The sequence below is a fragment of the Pyrgilauda ruficollis genome, unplaced genomic scaffold (assembly GCF_017590135.1).
Source record: "Pyrgilauda ruficollis isolate IOZ18807 unplaced genomic scaffold, ASM1759013v1 scaffold2, whole genome shotgun sequence".
NCBI lineage: Eukaryota > Metazoa > Chordata > Aves > Passeriformes > Passeridae > Pyrgilauda > Pyrgilauda ruficollis.
In genome coordinates, this window is record NW_024519206.1 from 18,982,214 (window position 1) to 19,003,931 (window position 21,718).

At 40.1% G+C, this 21,718-nt stretch overlaps 1 protein-coding gene across 6 annotated transcripts in view; it reads left to right on the forward strand.

The window, feature by feature from the left end:
• RBMS3 (RNA binding motif single stranded interacting protein 3) overlaps nt 1-21,718 on the forward strand; it is a 443,451-nt gene that overhangs the window by 71,934 nt on the left and 349,799 nt on the right. The window lies entirely within an intron of this gene.

Below are 21,718 nucleotides of genomic sequence, written 5' to 3' on the forward strand. Positions count from 1 at the left end.
CTTAAATTGAAATGCTTATTTGTCACACCAAGAATGAATCCTCTCTTCACAATAAAAGTCCAGCAGTGAGTAAAGGTTGGTCTCTGCAAGAGAGAATATTTGAGAGAGAATCAACAGAATTTCACCACAGAAGGCTTTGCTCATGTGAAATCCCATTATTTCAAGTACTATCTACTCCATCTAAAATTAGCATATATAATTGAATAGTGCCAAAGGCTCAAATAATTTACACTTAAGCTCATAGCATTTTTTTGTAATGCTAAACAAACACATTACCCAAGCAGAAACACCCTCTGGGCTTCATCCCTCTCCATCCACCCTAATTAAATGGACTTGAGAATTGGGCTTGAGATATTATGATGACTGAAGATGCTCATCTGGAAATCCTGCAGCTTTTTAACACAAAAAGTGGTGACCTATGTCATAACCTAGATTTGCAGATAGCTGTTAGATAGCTCTTTTGTGCACTAGTGTTGGTTTTGGTTTTGCATAACCAGGGAAGTGGTAGAACAGTATTGCTGACAGTAATAATGTTCATTTATAGAGCTTTTCTACCCTATGACCTCAGAAGTGCCTAAAATAAAGTCAGTGTTCCCATTTCACTTAGAAGCAATGGGAGTCCCTAGTGACAGCTTAGTCAAAATCACGCAGCCAGCTAATGACAAAATCAAAAATAGCACTGAGGTAGCTACACTCAAAACCAGGACCTACCTTCTTGGTCCCTCCTGTATTCTCAGGATAGATAATCACCCACTATGAGCAGGAGGATAATAAAGAAATCTCAAATCTGCACACAGCTCTTCTTTGCTGAAGATCTATAGTTTTTTTGTAGCACCACATAGGGCGTATTTACTCTGTGTTGATGTATTGTGGCTCAGCTGGGTTAAATCCTAAGCCTTTTTGGTGTGGGTTTTGTTTCTGTCAAAAATACTGTTTGACACTTTCCGTGGTTTGTTTTATGCTATGTGCAGAGTTTAGTTGCCAGAGCTGAATCTTTCCTCAGGGAAGCCTCTGTTTGCATGCTTAATTTTTAATCTGTTCTCTACTAAATGGCAAAGAATTAGTTTAAGCACTGTCAAGACCCTCCATTGTGCATTAGTGCAAGCTGTAAGGAACAAGTCTGAAGAAGAAGGCAAGGCAACAAAATTCAGTGATTCTATGCAGGAACTCTTTTTGTACAAGTTGCAGCTCAGCCCCACTTTTCAATCACAGCATATTGTCTGGTAGCAGAGTTATTCTAATGTGGCTGAGAGGAGAATCTAACCAGGAGGTTGTGGTGATTGCCAAGCAAATATGAAGTGCACGTGCTTTTCCCTGGAGTGCACGAGGGCTGCAGCAACTCAGCAGGTAATTCAGCCACCCTCAGGGCTTGACCTTCTATTTCACATCAAGATACAAATTTTTTTTGTGAGTCCAATTTGAATTATTTTCATTCGTCTTCTTAATTTGTTAAGAAGCAGCCGTGTGTGAGGTGCTAGGAGATATGAAAGAAGATCTGGACTTAGGCCTGAGCAAACTTAGCCTTAGGTTTAGCTCTTGTATGGAGCTGCAGCAGCCGGGCTCTTGTACCTGCATGGGGCTCTGGAGGTGATATTTTGGACTCTGGTTCAGGTGCAGGAATCAGCTTCACCTGCTTTCTTTGAGGGTTTGGGATCAAAATAGATCACCAATACAGACAGGCTTTGGGAGACTTCAGCAATGCTGTTTTGCTTTAAAAAAAGGAAAGAAACTAGCTAGTAATTGTCTGCACAGTGCTTTTGTTCTTCCATTTTGCAAGAAAAGCGTCTTGTTGCTTCAGCCCATTCCCCAAAGCAGGAACTTGCTGCCTCACAACTGGCTTTCAGCAAGGCTTCTTTTTCTCTTCTTTTCTTTTTTCCTCCCCCTGGGGGTTAAAAATAGCAAGCAGTAAGAAGTGATATTGTATACAAGGCTATTACACTTTTGTCTTGGCCTGCTTAATGTCCTTGACACGTACCCATTTCACCCAGGGACAGCCACTATGCAAATTGGCTAAAAGCTCCATTAGGTTGTTCAAGGCTGGGGAAACCCATCTGTCAGTGTCTGTGACACAGCCGGGCTGGAGTCTCACGTGGGAATCTGTCCTTGAGATACCCAGGCAGCCGAGTTTCTTTTAGCCTCTAGTGTTCCCAGAATCAAAGGAGATTGTTGTATGCTCTCTTTCTTGCCGCTGTTTGTGTTTTTTATCGTTCCTTTTCTACCTGGATCCCCTTTTCAGAAGAGCACAGGCATAGACAGAATTAACAGGGAAAGATGCGTTTTACTTCTTTTTTCAGTTGCTTGGCCATAAGTGAACAATTATGCATATTACTTGTGGAAAAATAGAGGAGTAGCTATTTGTTGTCCCGAAAGAAGAACAGCTTTTCCATGTTTTCCTGTGTGATGTGCTGATGGAACACATGAGGTGGATATTTTAAGAAGTCTTGCTGGGGCTCAGCTGCAGTTGATATGTTCTCTGTGAGTGGACCAGAAGTGTGTGATAAGCTAAAAAAATACCAAAGAAAGCACCCATGAAAGGCTTTCATTAACAAGACTCGAATGTGGGGCCTGGGACTGGGAGTTGCCTCTGCAGAGAGAGAAAAGCCCAGCTCCTGCACATAGGTTTGGGAGCACATAGGCTCGAGTCTTTTCTGCTTTACATCCCCAGGGAAAAGCTCCTGCAACAGCACTTACTGTACATCTGTTGGGGGAAACCTTTTGCCTTTTCTGCTGGGTGGAGGTAAGGCGGCAGAGTGGCAATTCTGCTGGTTTTTTGCTTTCTTTCTGCTGAGGACTCCATTAAAATGCCTAACCAGTGAAGAACACCACGATGGATGGTACAGAAGTAGTTGTTAACCTGTGAGTGCTGCAGTTAGCAATGTTACAGTGTTTTGTAATGTGAGACAGTGGCAGGAAAATAGTTCAGATTTTCATCCCCTTTGAGCAAGAAGACTCGGCATACGACATCAAAAGTAGTGTCCTTCGAAGTGTGTAAGGTCTATATTGACAGGCCTCTCAAGCTCTTGATTATTTCCAGCTGGTGTCAAGTAAGAGCCCTGAACACAGAGTATCTGGCAAAATAGCTCAAGTGACTTCAATGCCCAGTGGTGTTCAGATGTATGAGATAATTATGGCCTTCTTTATAACAGATGTTGTGTTCTTCAGTTTGGCACTTTCTGTCTTCAGCATGCAAAGAATTTCCTCTACCTAAGCTGATGGCCATTTTGATCATACAGATACAGTTTTTTCCACCTAAAAGTAAGCAGTGTGGTTTTCATGGAAACACATATATAGCTGCAACAATGGGATTTCCCTTTATCATCTTTGTTGAGGAAGAAGAAAAACACTTTTGATAGTACTGTGTGGAGACTGATGACACAAAGAGTTAATGTGTTGGTATAGCCAGATCCAGTGTAAACCTCATCTTTCCAGAAATAGAAGTCGGTGATTCAGCAGTTCTCCTTCATATTGCCAAGTGCAACTTATTCAAATCATGTCATATTCTGTTTTCTGTGTTCCAAACCCAGTCACGTTGTAAGGAAGCTTTTAGATTAGCATATTTGTTTAGATTTTAGACATGCCATTTTGGTTCTCTCTCTTAGGCTCCCAACACTTCTTTTTTTCTTTCTTTGTCTCTGGAGGTAACATAGATCTCAACTCCCACTACAAAAAAAAAAAAAAAAACAAAACAAAAAAAACCAAAACAAAACAAAAAAAAAATCATGGTAAGAGGAATGGTATTTGCATTTTTCTAGAAGTTAGTTGTGGCTGGATTTACACAACCTTTGTTCTCACAGTTGAGCATATTTTCATACTGCCCCAATTCTTTCAGGGCCTGTGTGAGTAGCTCAGAATTGCCAAGGGGAGCAGAAGGCTTGCAATCTTGCTCAAAGCCATTTCTGCGTTTATGTTTTTCTGGCTGTCTGGTCAGAATGCCACATCCTAATGGGAGCCAAAATGCAATTAAACGTTGGTGAGTTGTGAAAAGGCATAAATGTTTGGCCTTCCTTGTGCAAGGGAATCTGTGCATAGGCAAAGTAGAAGATGAAACAGAATTTTTATCCACATTTTAAGAAATTGGATGCCCAAAGCTGTTGGGAACAAAGAGCCTGCTTTGTCCTCACAAATTTTTGGATTCAATACTGAAGTCCTGTTTGAGAAATGAATACTCCTTAGGGCAAACTCTTGCTGCAACTGGCCCTATGTGCAAGAGGGATGAGGGTGTGCCATAAGGAATATCTTCTTTGGCAGAGTAGGAGGGAAATGCAGAGCCTTTCTCACAGAAGGTCTACAGCACAAGGGCCATTGCAAAGCATAAGCTGAAATATTTTCTAAATGAATGTAGAAAATTACGGGACTACATAAAAACCAAAACAAAACCTGAGATGTGTTAAGTTTTTGTGGCCTATTTACAAGTGTCTGAGAAACAGCTTTGAATTTTAGTCGATGCTCACAAGCCCATCAGTGGAGCAGCACAGGGGGACACCATTCTAAAATAGCTCTAGCAGATGCCACAATAATCAGAGTTTTGCCTGCATCTCTCATTTATTTCTTGCTGTGTGTAGTTTCTTACTAAATCTGTTCCCTTGATAAATGCAAAGATGTTCTTGCCATTGGATAGAATGGCTAAGTGCAATTGTCACAAACACTTACTGGCTTACCATTCTTGTTGCATAGCTACTGCTGCTGTTAAGTATTTCCTGGGCTAACAGAGATCTTTGAAATGAGTTTTAATGGTTTTCTTTTCATATATACAGACCATGGCTGCTAAACAATGGCAGCTTGAAGAAAAGCTATTCTAATGATTACAGCAATAGTGTCAGTTATTTGGACAAACTGTCAGAGGGAGGGTGGCCATCAGTGGATCACTGCAAGAGAGCTTAGAAAATTGAGAAAATTAACCTGCTAATATAGCCAATACTCCAGATCTTCAGAAAGGGTAATTGTCCTACTACCTCACTTAGAGTGCATGTGTTAATATTGGTAACTAGATGTCAAGAGACTTCCTATCCTGCCAATTTTACCTTCCCTAAAAAAAGGCTCTCCTTTCATAGCCTTGATTGCTTTAAATTCAAAATATGGCAAGTTGTTACTGATTTATGAGGCATCTTGGTAATCACTTCCCAGCCTTGTCACACAATTGATATTATTTACTTTAAAATTTATTAATTGATACAAAGTGCCAGCAGCACTGTCTACATCCATTTCTGAGAGCTTCCGCTCCATCACAGAGTGATGAATGTAAAGAAGGGGTCAGGTGCTGCTGCGTGGCAGTGGCCTTCTGCTGAATGGTGCTGCCCTGAGATCCTGAGGATTTGCATCCCCTTCTTGGTGGGACTTCTGTGCTCTTCTGCCCAGCATCTTCCCCCTGCTTAAGAAACCTGTCTGCCCTGGGTGACTGTGGTGGTCCTTGTGTGTTAATGTTGTCTCTCCTTGGTGATGACAAGAGCACGACCAAGCCCTTGGACCATAACCTTGTGCGAGAGGTGTCTGTAGTCTCTGCCTACGTGGGATGGCAAAGGCAGCTGATCTTCTGGTGCCACCCCGTAGCTAATAAATGCACCTAAGGCACTTTTAAGCCCGTGGTTGCAGAATACAAAAATTGCAGGCTTCTAGTGATAAGAATTCTTTCTAGGTGGTGATTTTTCTTTTTGGTAGGACTTAATTTTTCTTTTGTTTTTAAAAAAAAGCTGAGCTCATTTTAAAAATCTGTAAATATTAATGATTGTCTGGGAACACAGGCAGCAAAAATAAGCTAATTTGGGTGTTTGTTTGAGTAAGACCAGCTACTGCTTATGAAGATAAAAGTGAATTGTCCTGTCCTGACGTCATTAATGAATGTTGTATGTATATTTTAAAAAGCTCTGATCAATAATGAAATATTTCAAGAACCAATTGAAATTCGAAGTTGTGAAACATAACCAGAAACAACCACATAATTTTGTTAGTACTTTTGTTGATAATTCTTAAGTGCAGTGAAAAAAACCCAGGTGCCTGGACAAAAAAAGAAATTGTAAAAAAAAAAATTCTTAAACTCGTCTATTGTCTGTATTTCTTCCTTTATATTCAACCTTTTTTTTTTCTTTATTGTTCTGTTTGTGATGAAGCTGGGCCTTATTTTTTCTTGCCAGCAGTTTGATAAATGGCTTGTGAGGAATCAATGGTGATGGCCTTGTTTGCTCCTTAGCAATTGTGTCAGGGGAGGGGATTTTGTGTTCATTTGTTTTTAATTCCCTTTTATTGGCACAAATTATTTTATTAAACATCAAGGTCAGTTCACAAACTTGGGATGTTGGGCAAGAACTGCTAATCAAGAGGTCTGGTTTTTATAAAGATGTCTTTAAATTTGAACTCAAGTGTAAACTGACAGAAATATCGTGATCAAGTGAGTAGCTGATAAATGCTATTTTAGCAAATAGGCTGCTAGCCCATGGAACTGCCCTCTGCCAGGGCATCTTCAAGTAAAATGCTGTAGCTAATTTTATAAAAGCTCAAAATATTTTAGGACCAAAATAACTATGTTTGTAATTAGGGATACTAAAATAGAAGCAAGTTGATCCCTGAGGATTTAAAACAAAAAAACCTGAAGCATCTCAGTCTCTCCCTACTTCAGGTCTGCTGACATGGCTGTGGCTCCAGCACATCCTGGGTGCTGCCTTGGGAATTTGTGGCCAAGCCAGAACCTTGCTTCAGGGAGAAGCCACTTTTCCTCAGCCACAGGCACACTGCACAAGAAGAGGAGTACATGCGGCAGTTGATTGAGCTGTGCTAGAGCTGAGCCAGCAAGGTGATGATAAGCTTTAGAAGCAGGTGGTCAAGAGCTCAGTGTAAGTTGAATCACTTTAGCTCTATGCCCTCCTGTTTTATGCTGTGTCATGTTATGTAACTGTGATATATGTCTGGGTTTCGTATATGTGCAAAGGACTATTTAAGCTTCCCTTATGCAGGAGATAGAGAGGTCCTAAATGAGTTAATAATTTGGCTACACTTTCTTTTTGTGTGCAGACTGTGATGCAACTTCAGAAGATTTAATTCTGCTATATGTTATGTTTGAATCTGCAAATTGACTTCAATACACCTAATTTTTTGTGAGTCCTCTGGACAAGGTTTTGAAATAAAAGAGCTGTGGCTGCTTTGCATGGCTGTTAAGACCTGCATGGCACTGTTTAGGAAAAGGGAGAAAAAAGGGAGAAAAATACGACCTGGTCCTTTATCTGTCAAGTCTGTCATGCAGCCTTTAATTAGCTGCACCTCAGTAGTGCAGGAGGGAGGGATGTAGCCTGCAGAGGAGATTGGGATAGTCCAGAGTGAAATGTGCAACAGCTTCCACGGAGATGAATCCACTGCAAGGTTGGTGTTTATCTGTGCGGAACAGTGCAAGAATAAATAGGCATCTGATCACACAGTGGTGCTTAATAAAACAATTTGTCTGTAGCATAGATATTAAGTAGTTTGATTCAGGCCAGAAATGTTTCTGAAAGAGCATATTTAGAGGTGGTTGTCTTTAGCACTATGCAGAAAGCAAATGAAAGTGCAAGTAACAGATGACACATTATGAGAAGCTGCTTGTATAAGTGTCCTTTACTAAACTGTTACAGAGATGAAAGTATTCCCACTCCACCTTTAGGAGCATATTGTATTTCCCTATTTATGTTTGTTTCCTATCATGTGATGAGGTGCAAGGGAAGGTGCTGCTTGCTAACTTTAGCCTTGCAGACTGCGGCTGCAGAAACCTGGCAGTTAACACTCCAGGAGGGTGACAGTGCTTTGAGGGAAACTGGGCTACACTGTGCCTGCATTCTCGATGGCACCCCTAGCAGGGAGCAAAGGGGGGAGTATTTCAAAGTCTTGTTTTCCTGGCTAGTGTTAATGTACTAACAGCTTCTTGCAGAAGAATTACTGAAGACTGTAAAAAGCATTAGTGACAAAAGAAGAGCTGTTACTTTGGTGAATAAATGTAAGATATGGGCGCTGAGAAATGCAGGGAATTAATTTATGCAACTTCACAGCCATTGCTGTATTTTTCCAGAGCTCTGGTACTGAATTGCTGGAATCACTCTCACCTATACTCACTCATTTTGACATCAGAGTCTGAACAAATTCTGTCTTTCCAGATGTTCTGAGTCATCTTTATGCAGCTGATAATGTTTAGAAGGGAAAAGGGAAAGAAAGGGTAGAACATGTCAGGAGACCAGTTGTGGCTCAGAAGCCCTCAGTATACAGCCTGCAAAGGAACTTTTAAATTGTGTCCTCCTTGCCAGACCAGTAGATCATCAAAGGTCTGCTGGCTACAGGGGCTCTTCCAGGTGTGTTCAGAGCAGGGTAAGGTCTCAACATCTGAGATGGGAACCTGGAAACCTGGGCTCTGTTTGGCAGCCAAAAGCTGTGGCATGGTCCTTCCCAGAGGTGCCCTGATGCTCTCTCTCTATGCAGCAGCACTTCATCTGTTGGTTGTGGTAGGATGGGGGAATTGTAATGGTAAGTGGACCTCAGTGCAATGTATAATAGCCTGATAACATGTTGTTTCTATCATTGAAAGACTTCTTGCCTGCCAAGAATTCATTAGTCCAGGGTTCACAAGGGTATCAGTGTACTTTTTGTGTAGGATTCCCTGGTTATTTTCTTTTCTTTTAAGAGAAATCCCTGTGAAAAAATATTTTTAAATATAGACATTTGTTTTTAAAAGTGTGTTAAAAACATCCAGTGCTTTTAATAGTCCGTCTCTGTATTGTGTCAAATGCATCACCATGTTAACAGTGTTTCTATTTAGTTGCAAAAGATGTGATAGCAATCCCCCTGACTGTGTGGCTGCCACCTCCTCGTGATTTTGAGGATTGTCCACATAAGACTTGGGATAAAATGTTTCACATAAAATGTTCTGAATGGAAGGAAGAAGGGGGAAAAAGAACCACTGCAAAATTTTTCTTGTAAAACAAGACTGGGGACAAGCAGCATCAATTACACTTTTTTGGTGGCAGATTTAAAACACGCAGATTGTTTTTTCTTTAATATAAAATCTAATTCTAAAACTGATTCCCACTAGGAGGTTTTTAGAGGACTAAAGTCTGATGGGTCAAATCACAGAAGATGTAGGATAGTGATCTGTGTACAACATCTGGTAGCAAAGTGAAAAGTGTTCTGGGGATATTTACTCTCTGCTTGCATTTCTCATGCCATTTCCTAAGATGTTCCAACTTGTTATTAGCAACACCAAAGTGTCTTTTTGCTGGGTAGGTCTTTTGTTTTCCCAAATGGGTTGTTTCTTACAGAAACTAAGTCTCAGCTCCTTTTATCATGCTCTGCTAATTCTGTCAGGGGAAGTTAAGATTATATAGTCAGAGTCAGAATTTAGGAAATACTGGAATTGTTCATGAGCCTGAATTTGGATCCTGTGTGTGCAGTCATTGGCATGTGGTCATTTAAATACTTGATTGGAGACAATCTTGTGCTTTCTACAAGACCTCAGGCTTTGCTGTATTTGGTGATAGTTTGGTTCATTGTAACTAGTACTCAATCCTGCAGTTGTCCTCAGACCCCCCTGGAAGACCTGCAGTATTTTGCTGCTTTCAGTGTCCCATTGCAGATTTTTTCCAAGTTTTCTTGGATAAAATTCCTCAAACCTGCAGTTTGAGTTGAAGTCAGCCCTTTAGATTGATTGTGTGTGATGTTTTGTGTCTGACATTGAGCCTAGATACTCTGAGTACCTGGACCAAGTAGGCTGCCCATTGGGACTCATGCCTTGATATGACTGAGGAAGTCAGATTCCCTTCACCATTTTAAGAAGATGATTTTAAAAAAAGAAAAAAAAAATCAATTTGTTATAACTATAAATATGTGTAATTTAAAACCTTACTGAGACTGAACTTTGATTATTTGATGCCAACTGGTAGTGGCATTAATTGTGTAACTTTTAGTCTCAGAGATTTTTAAAGACTTTTCAGTTTATTTAGTTTCAAATGATGGAGAACCAGACTGCCCTTAAATTAGTGCTGCTTTTTCTTAGAGAGTCTTTCCTTAGTCTACACTGTAGATCTTCAAAGAAGTTGAGGAATAGGATATTCAGTATTTCTAATTCCTTTAATCCAGGGATATTGCATTAATGTAAATACTAGTGCTGTTGAAATCTGTGTGGAACATTGTTGTTTAATAATGACTTTAGCAAATGAGCTAAATTTGAGGTCAAAGCATAGCAAAGGAATAAAGTTCAGATGTCTCAGTTTTAGTAAATTCTTTTTGTGCAGTTGAATTTGATTATAGGATGTACCTGCACAAATCACTTAGTAGTCATTTGTTCTGTAAGTAAAGTTGGAGAGCTTTTAGCATACATAATGTGTGAGGTGAAGGAGTTTTTTGCTGAGTAGTTCTTTCTTATAGCATTGGATATACTGATAATAATATTTTCAGACAGCCCTTATCTCTAGTTGTCCAACCAGTCCCCCCACCTTGGTGTTACTTGCAGTGTTGGTGAGGGTGCAGTCCCTCCTGTCCTCCAGCTTGTTGGGACAGTGCCACATTGGAAGCCTTGCTGAAGTCAAGGTGAGCAACATCCACCTCTCTCCCCTGATCTGTGGAGCTGCTTATCCCAGCACAGAAGTTGAGCAAGGTGGCCAAGTGTAGTTTGCCCTTGCTCATCCCTGCGGACGCTCTTGTCCCTCACATGTTTAGCACCTATGAGGCTTTTCTCTTTAGTTAGGCTAGATTGTGGCCAGCCTGATGATCCCCCAATCCCTCCTCTTCTGAAGCGTTACTATGGCCTTTCAGTGAAAAGAGAGAGCAGCCTCTGGGTGACCCCGGCTGACTGCCTTACAGTTTGTGTTCAGTAACCTCTCACTGGCTTCCTGGAGTAGTTTCTAACTTAGTGATCCTCTTCCTCCGCAGCATTTCTCACCCCAGGCCCTACTACTAAGGGAAGACAGGCAAGAGGACTGGCAGCAGACCTTGCCAGTGGAGACTGAAGCAAAGAAAGCACCAAGTGCTTTCATCTGTCCTTTGTGGGCACATCTTTTCTTTAGTTTTTCTTTTCCTTTTGTTTTCTTTTTCCAACACTCCTGTAGACAAGCTGGTATTCCTAAGGAGTTTATCTTTCTGCTCCAGCTGGTAACACTGTGTGTTATTATTACAAAAGTTGTAATACTTGCTAGAAGTATTGTAGTTGCCACTCTTCCCCATTCTGGTTTGGTTTTTCTAATGTAAATAATTTTTCATTTTAGACTTGATTTCCACACCTCCCCCCCCCCCCAGCATTTTGTGCATATGAGCCTATGACAGAGGCATTAAGTGGTATTAAGACTTAGAATATTTATATGTATCTGATTTGAAATATAAACCTTATTATTACATGCCATAATTCTTCAAGCTTCTATTCTAAAGCATGGTACATTTATTAAGAAAATGTATTTAGGAGATTTTCCTTTTTCCTTTGCTTATCCTGATTTAACATTTGAAATTACTTCAAATACATATCCTTTCCAGAGGAAAAAATGCTGACTTAAAAAATAAATCATGCATGAATGAAGAATATTAAAAGGTCAAAAAGCCAGAAAGCTAACAGAAGAGATTGGAGGCAATGTTGCAATGCAGAAGGAAATTTAAGCTTTTGTTTATCAGGAAATATATCATTTGGATGAAAAACAGTAAACAGAGATGGTGACTTGTTTCAGGAATTTAACATATGTACCCTGTTACTCTGAATTCCTATTGCTTGCAACAGGAGTACCTCATTATCCCAATTAGTGGTGCGTTGGGTTTTACACAGATGCGTGAGTAATGAAGCAGCTGCATCCCCACATTGCAAAGCTCTTCACCTCTGAGCGCAGAAGTTCAGGTTCTTCGTATTGTTACTTTGTGCGGTATGGAAAAAGCACATGGCACAGAGCCCACAATGGTTTAGGCAGAGCATCTTCAGCTGAGTCTGTGTCTGTTAGCAAGACACTTGGCTCATCGTGCCACAACATTTAGCAGAACATAGTGATGATTTTGGGGAACTGAGAAAAAGCAAATTGTCGCGTTGAAGTCAAATTTCTGCACTATGAGCCATCCTAATCGTATCAGAAAAAAGAGAGTAGGTTGCCTTTAGCAAACTGAAAGTTAGTTTTGTGTGGATATTTTAATTGAGTCAACATTTCTGAGAGCATGAGTCAAATGACATTTGAAACTTCGGACAAACACAGTGGCACAATCTGTTGTTGAAATGGGAAGAGACTGAGAACTTACGCCATAGTAAGTGTAGAGCTTTTAAATTTCTTCCCCCCTGCTCTGAGAACTGCTTAAAATCAGCGGTAGGGGAAACACTGAAGAAAGAAGTAGGAATTAGATGGGAAAGGACTTAGTGAATAATACTGGATTGCAATTTCAAAGGTGATGGGTCTTCTGCATATCTAAGCAGCTGGTCAGGTTTATCTATATTCAGATTCACTGTTTTTGAAGCCAAATCGACATTCTGAAGTTATTTTTACCTTTCAAAAAAAGATTTGTAGTTTTTATTTGCCTTGTGGGAAAAACATGCCAGAATCTCACTAGTTGTAAAAAAAACCTAGTTGGCATCTTTCAGTGACTCTGAGTATTACAAAATTTCCATCATTCAGTAGTCCTGCGGTTCCAGGACCTCAAGTGATGGCAGCAAAGAACATGTTGGGCATTAACTGCTGTGGCATCTACTTAAGACAGGTGGCCAAATACCCCTGTGAGTGGGCTGATCAATTAGCACCTTTGCATCAGTCTGCATTTGGTGTGAGTACAGGGTGTATCTTGAGAGTATAGTGCTCAGGCTTCAATTCAGCCTAAGGTATATATATGACTTCCTTGTAAGAGAATGAGTGGAAACAAAAGTATGGCAATATTTTGTTTCATAGATCCAAGAAATACAGAGTGTTGGGGTTTTGTACTCACTCTCAGCATGCTTAAGTAAGTTCATTCTCAAAGTCAATAAAACCTACAGAAAACTGAATTTTAAGGGGGAAAAAAAAAGTCTGTCAATAATATGTGTTTAATTCTGAAAATTCTAAAGACAGAATAAAGAAGTTCTCTATTTTTTACATTAATTATTCAGTTTATTTAGTAGATTTTGCCTCAAGTGGATTTGATTGATGTTTGGAAGATGTTTTAAGTTACATTAGATACTTGTTAAATCAAATAAAATTAAACAGCTTTTCCCATACTACTTCCCAAGTCTGCCACATGAAATCTAAAGAAAATTGAGGTTTGATAAGGTATCAGAATCTGCAGTAACAAAGCTGAGAATGCTTATTCATCTTCTGTAGCAAATGATTTAAAGCTCATACTTGACATCCCAGAATATTCCTGGCATATCTTGCTCACCTTCCCATGTTCATAATGTTTTGTGTGCTCCTGGGATGCCAGTCATGTGATGCTCGAAGCGCATTTCGACCTGAAGAAGGTTTGGAATTCACCTCCCCACCAAGTTAAGGCTTTCAGAGTTCCATTCCTTCAGTCTTTCTGTGGGCCCAAACAGTATCTGAGGTCATGTATAATGGTGACTTCGTTATGAAGTCCCCTCTCTTACACAGTCAACTGGTTTTAAGAATGTAGAGGAGTATCTGAAATGGGACAGAGAGGTTCTTAACGTGGGGTTTCACACACCCAGTGACCCCTGCAGTGAGCCCTACCCCAGCTTCCCTGTCTCCCTTAGCCTTTTTTTGGTACAGTATTCAGGGCTGTCAGAAGCATGAAGGTGACTGGCACCACCTTTGCCAGCTATGTGCATAGGCTGACACCTTAACTTTAACCTAGACTTAAATTCTTACCCCCACTATATCAGCTTACTCTTGGGAAGATTTTCTAGCTCTCCTATAAATGACATTACATACATTGGTCTCACAAGGTTGGTTGTGTCCTCTTCTTCCTACGTGAGGAATTGTGTATGAACTGTAATGACTTGTGTGGGCAATTTTTTAAAAGCTGTTTTCTGTGATGAATGTGCTGGATGAGTTTGCACGGGAAGCAAAAATGTGGTGAGGTTTGTGATGGCTCATATCTTCTGCAGGCATCCTCTGGCACCCTGCCTGGGACCAGTGTGTTACTGTAGCTCGAGGGGTCTCAAAGAAAGCATGAACTCTGGCTATTGTGAAATGCCCCAAATTCTGTGGTGATGATGCCACACTGTTGTGGAAAGGAAAAGCCTTTCCCAAACTCTGCGTTCCGTGGATTCTTTCGGCCACAGGACAGGAGGCACAACTCATCTTTATATATCCTGGGTGGAGGAGGCAGAGCTTCCCCATGCACATCTACAAAAGATCATTGTGGTAACATGGGGAGATGATGAGCAGCATTCCTGGGGAGCTCTGCCATCCCTGAATCCTCCATCTCAACAGTGCTTATGTCAACAGTGGCAGATTTCCTGCTTAATTCTTCTATAAGAAAGATAAACTTAGGAAACTTGGTTGGATCTTGAAAAACCTTTTTGGTTGGGCTTTCTTTCTGCAGAATGAAAACACATCTGCTTCTGATCTCTGCTTGCCAAATTCTCAAGTGGAGAGGAAAGAGATGATATTGACATTTGGTTTCATTCTGTGCTTTAAATTCAGGTTTATGTGGGGGGCTTTTTTTGTAGCCAGGTTCTCACAGTAGTGTTGATGCCAGGGTATGTGTGGACTGTGTGCAGAAAAGCAATGCAATGCAGCACGTGCCTGCTGCATCTCATTTCCAAGATCCTTTTAGGCTGCCACATGTAAACAAACACCCAGGGAGTAAATTTAGTTTCTCAGAACTGAATATGTGTTTGTTCTTGCAAACATTTGGCAAGTTAAGTATCAGCCTCTTGGTCTGCATTTTTATTCTTAACTTTCAAATGGACTGACAGCTCATTGTAGCCCCAAAACTGGGCATGTGGAAATGTAAACACAAACAATAATTTCTTCTTGAATTTGTTATTTACCCCCTACCTTTTTTTTTTTAAACAACAGAGTTGTTGTATCACAATCAGTAATTGCCATCATATTTTGCTCTGTGCTCTAAAATATTCTTATTAGTGGAATTGCAATGTTTTATTGTCCAGATTGCCCAGATTTAGTAATTTAAGATCTAAAGTCTGTTCACATTTAGTCTCAGTGCATCAATAAAATATGAATGGATTGGATAATGAAGCAATAACAGTAATTTATGTCAAAGGATATAGGCTATTGTTTGCGAGTTTGCCAAAGTGCCAAAATACTTTATCTATAGAAAGAATCCTTCTTCTCCCTTGTGGAGAAATAAATAATGCCTCAGGAATATTCTGTCATGGGAGCCTCCTGCCATGAAATAAATGGGAGGAGACAAAACTGTGAAGGTTATTTTCCACTCTGGAAAATACTTATTTGATGACACAGCTCTTATTGCTAGTTTTTGGCTTTTTAATGCTAGGGACTAAATTTTGCCCTCCTGGCTGGATGCAAGAAGCCCTAAGTTCAGAGAAGTCACCATGTTTTAGACCCAAATTACAGGTAGTCTGTGGATTAACAGAGAATTGCTTATGAGGAACGAGTAGCTCCATCTGTGGTGCAATGCGTGGGCAGGAGAAGGTGAAGAGCTGGAGCTGGCAGCTCTGCAGCATCTATTACATCTATTCAGTGCCCAAAACCCAGGCAGGCAGTGATGGCCAGGGTATTCTCCATCTGAAAACAATGCTTCTAATTTATGTGCTATTCCCTGGTCTTGGACTGTTTTTTCAGGTGAGATGATCTTCAGACTGTCCTAATGAGATGTTCTCTAATCCACTTTATTATTTCGACTTCATCGTACTTCAAAATAAGCTACTTTACACCCGACCAATTAGCTTTTAAAATTTCCTGCTGGTAATGGTGGTAGTGCAGACTATTTCAGTCTGTCTTACTGGAAATAGGAGATACTGTGATTAGTGAGATGATTTTCAGGTTTCTAGTGTATGTCATCCTGACTAATGACTGCTAAACTCTCAGTGCTCTTGAAGACAGTCAAAACAGTGAATTTCTGGAGCTTTTTTTTTTTTTTGCTTCATTGGTTGGTTTTAATTCAGAAAATTGTATAAAATGATACCTACTTTGTGGGTACTCTCCAGTAAAGAACTTCTTCCTCTTCCTGTGGATGCCCCTATTTCTCTGTATTGCCTACATGTAAATATTTATAAAATGCTAAAATCTGCACAGTCATGACTTGGAAGAAAATTATTTTGAAATAGAGAAAATTGCACCTATTTTTTCCTGTGCTTTCATTCTATAGATCTTTAATGCTTTGTGCTAGGTTCAAAGGAATTGCAGGCCTCTGGAGTATTTAGCCTACTGATTTCAACAGCTTTGTCTGAGAAGCGAAAATCTCAAAGTATTTTACTGGTCCATCAAATCCCAATTTCAATCTGACTCTTGAATGACTACTGTGTCTGCTGGAGGACTAGGTTGGGGCTTTTTTCATAATTTCCATTTTCCCCAAGTGACCTTTTTTTTTTCCTGTGTGAAATGAAGGGGTAAGCAAAACACAATTACGCCTTTTTCCCATGTAATAAAGATATCATTTGGAATAAAGTGAATTCAATACATACATTACAATCACAATAGCCCTGTGAACACATAATTCGAAATTTGTTTTTAAATTAAAAAAAAATGTTATTAAAGAGAAAATTAATTTGATTGGTATTTTATTATTTCATTCATTCACTTTAGATACAGAATAGCAAAGTCATTGTATGCAGAAATCGTTTTTATCTGCAAAAAATTAGGTTTAGTTATTAAGTTAGACTTGAATACTATTTTCCCCATCTTTAAGTAATGTTGTAATCCTTAGTAGTGTCTTTCATCCAGTAATCACAGAGCATTATATATGCCTTAGGAAGGTAAGGAAGAATCATTACAGATTAGTAAACTGAGATGTAAGGAACTTAAATGACTTGCTTGGAGTAGTGCAGTGATTTTGCGGTACAGAGAGTATAACCCAGCAGCTATCACTCACTGGGCTTCTTGTATCCAGCAAATCACTTTTAAAGGCCTTGGAAGGAATTCAGAGAAATCAAAATCCTCTTGAGGTGTGTTCTGGTTTTCTTGATTGAAAGAACTGTGAGGGAATAGACTTTGAACCTTATTGTCTGCGTTCATCTTCTGAGTTTACTCACGTTTTCACATGCCATTCCTTTACAAATTGGAAATGCTGCCAAGAGGTGAGTTGGTGCTTCCACAGAAACAGTCTAGGAAGCTTTGTTACTGTGCAGAGGGGTTAGAAAACTCAGACTCTTTTACATCTGTTTATTTTCTCTTATATACGTAGCGAAGAATCCAAAAGCAGCTCTGTCTTCCAGGCCTTCATTGGCCAGATGGGAGATAGGCAATAGTCATTGCTGGATTCTGCAAGAGCACTGAATGCCCTACAGACTTGGGAAGGAAATTATAGCTGGAGTTCCCTTGACTGCAACCTTTCTAAAATACATGAGGTGTCTGTGTTGCCCGCTTAGATGTTCATTTTTTATTCACTTTTCTGTTCCACCTGTCTATGGATGGGAAATACAGCTTACCTTCTGGTGCTGTTCCTCACTGAGCAAGCAAACCAAAGGCAGGAGACTTTCTGTTACTTTGATCTATGTTTCTTTTTTCCTATATTTCCCTTACTGCTCTGCTTTCTCTTCAACTGTGATGATTGTCTTTTGCTTAATAGGAGATTTTCTGTTCACTCAGCTCCAAAATCCCATCAACAGACTAAAAGTTGGTGGCATCCTCTCATCTTCTCTATAATTGACTAGTATTAACTCTCCAGCTCACAAAAATTACTCCTTCGTACAGTAGGATATAGAGAGAACTGTGTTTTCCTAATGTGAGCTGTAAAGTGGTATTTGCACAATTTATTTGTATTTACTTTGTCTTATTTTATTTTTCTCAATTGGTAGAGAAGGGAATTGTGTTGTAATTGGGCACTTAGATGAATCTAGCAGCTGGAAAACACTCCATTCAGAGTGAAATGGATAGTGTGTGTTCACAATTGCTTAAATAACACATGTTTTAATGTAGGACTGTGAGTTGTACTCATTTTTTCATATAAAATATGGACTATGATAGGAAAAGTCAACATATCGGTGTTAATAGGGAATCTTTCCAAGACCTCCCTTTCAAGTGGATAAAAGAGTACAAATCTGGGATAGCCAAAGGTGACTACAAACAAATTGGCTAGTCCATTAGCATAGCTGTCCAGCTGCATCCTAGGTTCTGAGGCCACTCCAAAACCACAAGCCCGACCGCCTCAGAAGCCTGCCAAGGAGCCAGCTGCTGCTAATAAAGCAGACTCTACAACTTGGCATCTGGGGCCTGTGATTCCCATCCAAAAGGAATTGTGTGTGAAAAATATTTGAAATTTGTCTTTTTAAGTAGTGTTTTGCTTTGGAAAGAAAATACTTTGGTCTAAGCTTGCAACTAGTGAAAAACTACCTAAGAGTACTTGGTTGCCATGGAAAGATAAATACTGTTCTTGTGTAAAGAGGTTGGATGTTGGAAGGAGGAGTGTTGTTCATTTAGTATCTGAGAGGCTTCTGGTTCAGCATTTCTGGGTTATTTACTTAGAAAGACCAAGGTGTATCTTATTATTCATGCTTAGCTGTGTGCAGTTTCACAGGACACTTTGTTTCAAAGAATTGAACTGTAGGGTTTAAGTAGAAGGGTTCATTCCTGAGAATGGATAAGAATTAGCACATTAATTTTTTTCACTTTTAAATAATGAAAAAGGAGAAATTTCATTCATTTTTCAAAGATGAAAACAAATCCTATTAGCCATCCATGCTAAATTAATAAGCTGCTTGGAATGATCTACAAACCAGTTCATTCCCCACACACTCTCCACTGAATAATGAAGCATGAGAATTGAAAAATTAGTTGGTTGCATTGGTTATGTGAAAAATTAATGGCAAAACCAGCTCAGAATTCAGCTTTCTCTTGAAGTGAAACATTTAGATTTTGCCTTTTTTTTTTTTTTTCTTGTTTTTTTTTTTTTTTCTCTAGAGGCCAAGGTCCTGTACTTGGTTGTTGTGGCAAAACCTATTTTCCAGGTTTCTGCAGCTGGTGTCAGGGTGTTTTGAACCACTCTTGACAGTGGTGCTCCTTCTGGCTCTCGAGACAGAGAAGTTAAGTGCTTTTCCCCCGGCCATGGAGGTGTCCAACATCAGAACAAGGCACAGATTTCCAGCTACCAGGTGTGCAGGTGGCTCCCCAGACAGTGCCCCACTTTAGCATTGTCCAGGATCCTGTACCGAGTGGTCCATATCTGGTACCATCATTAGCTTGCCAGTCATTTCTTTCACTCCAGTTATTACTTGGAGATTACCAAACCAGATCCTTTGCTTATTTGGAGGCACAGTGCATACTTCTGCCATCAGTCATACACTCAGCAGCTCAGGAAACAAGAACGGGAAGCTTTCTTCTGACCTGAGGCTTTTAGTCTGGCAACCAGCCAGAAGATGTCATCAGCCTCAGTACAGGCAATTTTGTAATCTTTCTGCAGATGGTATTCTGGGGTATTGGATATGCATGGAAATTACTGTGGGCTGCTGTAGCTAAGATTTATTAGTGAAGAGGGTTTGGAGTGTAGTAGTGTTTGCTGGGCTGAGATCAGCATCCCCTAAAGTGGAGTGTGGCTCTCTGTCCACCCTTAAAGCATCTCTGAGGGTACTGCTGGGAACCCAGGCATCCATCCATGTGTGCCTGTTTTCTGAGCAGCTCTTACTTGAGGGACAGCCTGTCATATGGCCTCATTCTCTGTATACTGAGGACTTTTCTTCTATTTTTTTTAATAGCTGTGGCCTCAAAACTAGTGTAAATGTATTTTGTGTCACTTCTACATCCCCTTTCAGCTGGCTGAGAGGGATAAAATGTCTTAAATTAGAATTAGGCCCCCAGTGTTTTCCTCTGTGTGAGGATAAAGATCTTATAATAGAACGAAAATTGCTCTTTGTATTTCAAAGGTAAATTTCCACTTTTTTTTTTTTTCTTGCTCATTAGGTTGGTGTGAGAACAGGACATTTACTCATTATCCCCTGCTAAGACATATATAATAATAACAATTAATAATTAAAGTACATAGCACTTCACTGGTTTATGGGAAGATCTTTCGCTGCTTTACGTCATTTGCATGCGTTCAGTGTGCATGGTAATCTGGGAGGTGTAGGGTAAAGCAGAAAGAATGTAACCTCGACCTTTGTCTTTTTATTTAACCTTAGCAATGCTCAAAATGTGCAAGATTACTGTGGGATATTTCGTGAGCTCTTGATATATTAAAGCCCAATGTGTTATACACAGTCATACCTGCTTCTTCCATGGCCCTGCAGTGCACAGAGATTTAAATACACTTTCAGACAGGATATGATAACATATAGATGCCTACGTATTTAATATAGGTTAGTGTTGCCTGTAGTGTTGTCCAGCTGGGCCACAGCCATGGCATAGAGCTGGTTTCCAAGATGTGTCCCCAGTGTTGGAGCTCAGTTGAGGTGGTGCCTGTGCTGGTACTCAGGGCTGCTGCTTCAGCTCTCTATTTCTGGGAATGACATTGAAGCTCGAGTGGGGGGGTAAAATGTGTGTGCAGAGAAATATGATCCGTATGCATTAAGTGCTTTTGATTGTCAGCAAAAGTATCTGTGCAGAGACTTGGGGAAGGGAGCTCATTGCCCTTTCTCTTTTACTGGAGATGAGAGTGAATGTCATTACTTGATAGCATGGTGATCACACTAAAAAACAGTATTTTTTCTTTCAATGGCTCCTACTTGAGTCACATTACAACCAGGTGAGATTGCAGAGGAATTCTGATGTCTTGACACTTGGAACTATGTTCCCTCTCTCCTGGTTTAAATGGGAGAAACTGGGAAGAAGGAAGGAGGAGGCCAGGAGGAAAGGCATTGGTGCAAGTGTGGTGTTTCATTTCATTGAAACACCTGATCATCACCTGTCATTGATGCTCTCTTTATAGTCTCCAACTTTTTTTCCTACTAAATAAGGGACTAAACAAAGGGACTTGTTTGAAAGAGTTTAGAGCTACTAATTTAGAAACATCCATCTACCAAGACTGTGATTTAGTGTATGCATAATTATAAGCACTAAAGTAGAGCCACTGACATTAAAGGGGCAGTTGATTAGCATGATCACAATTACTCATAGACTTACATATTTTCTCTGTTCAAGGCCTAAAAGTAGAACAAGCATATTAGAAGTCACTAAAGTGTCATTGCTGCTGTAACAAAAATTGCAGATGTTTTGCTTTTATTAGTCCATTAGCATAGCATGGTTAACTTAGCATTGGTCCAACATTTACCTGCTGTTGCCACTACACATAAAGCTAGCAGAGTGTGCTGATTGCGTTGTGGAAATGGGATTTTCTCCCTCTCAGCAGGCAATTACGTTCCAGGAGCTCTGACTCCACTTCCCCTGGCTGCCCATCTGGAGCTCAGTCCTCAGGATCCTCCAGCTCCTGCAAGTTCTTCCCTAGATTTCAGCTTTTCTGCATAGGTCACAGTGGTGACAGGATGGTCTCCTCCTTCCAATCGCTCCTTTGTTCTCCTGGCAAGTACCCTGTGCTGTGAGTAAATACTCCAGTGGTCAGAGAGCCAGGGATGGTTGCAGCAATTGAAATTCTCTGTTGTTGCCTCAGATCAGAGATGTTTAGGTAATTTTTGTAGCATGTCGGTTTCTTTTTTCACAGCATGTATTTACCAGTGAGTTAGGGGAGAATACTGTTTTTCCCTGTGAGAATGCCTCCCTTCTTAAGCAATATTTCCCAGTTGCTGTGT